The sequence below is a fragment of the Bison bison genome, unplaced genomic scaffold (genome assembly GCF_000754665.1).
Source record: "Bison bison bison isolate TAMUID 2011002044 unplaced genomic scaffold, Bison_UMD1.0 scf7180017864183, whole genome shotgun sequence".
Lineage (NCBI taxonomy): Eukaryota > Metazoa > Chordata > Mammalia > Artiodactyla > Bovidae > Bison > Bison bison.
In genome coordinates, this window is record NW_011494755.1 from 4,083,175 (window position 1) to 4,087,407 (window position 4,233).

Sequence of the window (4,233 nt, forward strand, 5' to 3'; positions counted from 1 at the left end):
TGTACACTGAAAACTATAAAACACTAATGAAAGAAGACAAAAAAGGAAAAAATGGAAAGAAATCCCATGTTTATAAATTGAAAGACTTCACTTCAGTCACTCGGTCATGTCCAACTCTTGGCAACCCCATGAACCACAGCACACCAGGCCTCCCTGTCCATCACCAGCTCTCGGAGTCCGCCCAAACCCATGTCCATTGAGCCGGTGATGCCATCCAACCATCTCATCCTCTTTTGTCCCCCTCTCCTCCTGCCCTCAATCTTTCCCACCATCAGGGTCTTTTCAAATGAGTCAGCTCTTTACATCAGGTGGCCAAAGTATTGGAGTATCAGCTTCAACATCAGTCCTTCCAATGAACACCCAGGGCTGATCTCCTTTAGAATGGACTGGTTGGATCTCCTTGCAGTCCAAGGGACTCTCAAGAATCTTCTCCAACACCACAGTTCAAAAGCATCAATTCTTCGGTGCTCAGCTTTCTTTGTAGTCCAACTCTCATATCCATACATAACTACTGGAAAAACCAAAGCCTTGACTAGACGGACCTTTGTTGACAAAGTAATGTCTCTGCTTTTGAATATGCTGTCTAGGTTGGTCATAACTTTCCTTCCAAGGAGTAAGCATCTTTTAATTTCATGGCTGCAGTCATCATCTGCAGTGATTTTGGAGCCCCCCCCCCCAAAATAAAGTCAGCCACTGTTTCCCCTGTTTCCCCATCTATTTGCCAGGAAATAATGGGACTGGATGCCCTGATCTTAGTTTTCTGAATGTTGAGTTTTAAGCCAAATTTTCACTCTCTTCTTTCATTTTATCAAGAGGCTCTTTAGTTCTTCTTCACTTTCTGCCATAAGGGTGGTGTCATCTGCATATCTGAGGTTATTGATATTTCTCCTAGCAATCTTGATTCCAGCTTGTGCTTCCTCCAGCCCAACGAATCTCATGATGTTCTCTGCATACAAATTAAATAAGCAGGGTGACAATATACAGCCTTGACATACTCCTTTTCCTATTTGGAGCCAGTCTGTTGTTCCATGTCCAGTTCTAACTGTTGCTTCCTGACCTGCATACAGATTTCTCAAGAGGCAGGTCAGGTGGTCCGGTATTCCCATCTCTTGAAGAATTTTCCACAGTTTATTGTGATCCACACAGTCAAAGGCTTTGGCATAGTCAATAAAGCAGAAATAGATGTTTTTCTGGAACTCTCGGTTTTTCCATGATCCAGCGTGGATGTTGGCAATTTGGTCTCTGGTTCCTCTGCCTTTTCTAAAACCAGCTTGAACATTTAGAAGTTCACAGTTCACGTATTGCTGAAGCCTGGCTTGGGGAATTTTGAGCATTATTTTACTAGTGTGTGAGATGAGTGCAATTGTGCAGTAGTTTGAGCATTCTTTGGCATTGCTTTTCTTAGGGATTGGGATGAAAACTGACCTTTTCCAGTCCTGTGGCCATTGAGTTTTCCAAATTAGCTGGCATATTGAGTGAAGCACTTTCACAGCATCATCTTTTAGCATTTGAAATAGCTCAACTGGAATTCCATCACCTCCACTAGCTTTTTTCATAGTGATGCTTCCTAAGGCCCACTTGACTTCACATTCCAGGATGTCTGGCTCTAGGTGAGTGATCACACCATCATGATTATCTGGGTCGTGAAGATCTTTTTTGTACAGTTCTGTGTATTCTTGCCACCTCTTCTTAATATCTTCTGCTTCTGTTAGGTCCGTACCATTTCTGTCCTTTATCGAGCCCATCTTTGCATGAAATGTTCCCTTGGTATCTCTAATTTTCTTGAATAGATTTCTAGTCTTTCCCATTCTATTGTTGCCCTCTATTTCTTTGCATTGATCACTGAGGAAGGCTTTCTTATCTCTCTTTGCTATTCTTTGGAACTCTGCATTCAGATGTTTATATCTTTCCTTTTCTCTTTATATCTTTGCTTTTCACTTTCCTTCTTTTCACAGCTATTTGTAAGGCCTCCCCAGACAGCCATTTTGCTTTTTTGCATTTCTTTTTCTTGGGGATTGTCTTGATCCCTGTCTCTTGTACAAAGTCATGAACCTCCTTCCATAATTCATCAGGCACTCTATCAGATCTAGTCCCTTAAACCTATTTCTCACTTCCAGTGAATAATCATAAGGGATTTGATTTAGGTCATACCTGAATGGTCCCACTTCATGGGAAATAGATGGGGAAACAGTGGAAACAGTGTCAGAATTTATTTTGGGGGCCTCCAAAATCACTGCAGATGGTGACTGCAGCTATGAAATTAAAAGATGCTTACTCCTTGGAAGGAAAGTTATGACCAACCTAGATAGTATATTCAAAAGCAGAGACATTACTTTGCCAACAAAGGTTCAGCTAGTCAAGGCTATGGTTTTTCCAATGGTCATGTATGGATGTGAGAGTTGGACTGTGAAGAAAGCTGAGTGCCAAAGAATTGATGCTTTTGAACTGTGGTGTTGGAGAAGACTCTTGAGAGTCCCTTGGACTGCAAGGAGATCCAACCAGTCCATTCTGAAGGAGATCAGCCCTGGGATTTCTTTGGAAGGAATGATGCTGAAGCTGAAACTCCAGTACTTTGGCCACCTCATGCAAAGAGTTGACTCATTGAAAAGACTCTGATGCTGGGAGGGATTGGGGGCAGGAGGAGAAGGGGACAACAGAGGATGAGATGGCTGGATGGCATCACGGACTCCATGGACGTGAGTCTGAGTGAACTCTGGGAGTTGGTGTTGGACAGGGAGGCCTGGTGTGCTGCGATTCATGGAGTCGCAAAGAGTGGGACACTACTGAGTGACTGAACTGAACTGAACTGAATGGTCTAGTGGTTTTCCCCACTTTCTTCAATTTAAGTCTGAATTTGGCAATAAGGAGTTCATGATCTGAGCTACAGTATTGATTAAATTTCCATACTATTCAAAGTGATCTGCAGATTCAATGCTGTCCCCATCAAAATCCCAGTGGTGTTTTTAACAGAAATTTTTAAAAAATTCTAAAATTCAGTGGAACCACAAATACCCAGAATGGTAATCTTGAGAAAAACAGAGCTGGAGACATTATACCTTCTAATTTCAAAGTATAGTACAAAGGTATAATAACTAAAACTGTATGGAAGTGGCATTAAGGCAGACATATAGACCAACAGAATAAAACAGAGCCCAGAAATATATTTGTGCATATACAATTAGCTGATCTTCAACAAAGTTGCCGAGAATACACAATGGGGAAAGGATAGTTTTTTCAGCAAATGATGTTGGGAAAACTAATTTTGTGTTTTTGTTGTCATTGTTGGACAGTCACCAAGTTGTGTCTGAGTCTTTGTGACTCTGTGGACTGCAGCAGGCCAGGCTTCCCTGTCCTTCACTGTCTCCCAGAGTTTGCTCAAACTCCTGTCTATTGAGTCAATAATGCCACCTGACCATCTCATCCTCTGTTGCCCCTTCTCCTCCTGCCCTCATTCTTTCCCAGCGTCAGGCTCTTTTCCAGTGAGTCGGCTCTTCACATCGGGTGGCCAAAGAATTGGAGCTTCTGCTTCAGCATCAGTCCTTTTGCATATCAATATGCAAAATGAAACAGAGCCCCTATATTACACCATACACAAAAAATCAACTCAAAATGGACTAAATGTAAGACCTGAAACCATAAACTCCTAGAAGAAAACATAGGGGGAAAACTTCCTGACATTGGCCTTGGCAGTGATTTCTCGGGTATGATCTTAAAAGCTCAGGCAACAAGAGATACATGGTACTACATCATGATTACATCATTAAAAACTTCTGCACAATAAAGGAAATGGTCAACAGGGTGAAAAAGGAGAAAATATATTTATCTGATCAGGAGTAAACGTCCAAAATATACAAGGAACTCATAAAACCCAACAGCAAGAAAACCTAAATAGCCCAATTTTTTAAATGAGCAGAGGCCACTAGTTACATGAAAAAGCACTCAGCATCACTACTCAAACTTGATAAATACAAATGGGAATCACAATGAGGTATTACCTGACACTTGTTAGGATTGGCTATTATTTTTTAAAAAGATAATAAATGTTGGTAAGGATGTGAAGAAATCAGAACCCTTGTACATGATTGATGAGAATGTAAAATGGTACAATTAATAGGAAAACAGTACAGAGTTTCCTCAAAAAATTAAAAATAAAACTACCATATTAAAAAACAAACTACCATACGAGCCAAGCATCGCAGTTCTTGATATATATCTCAAAGAACTGAAATCAGG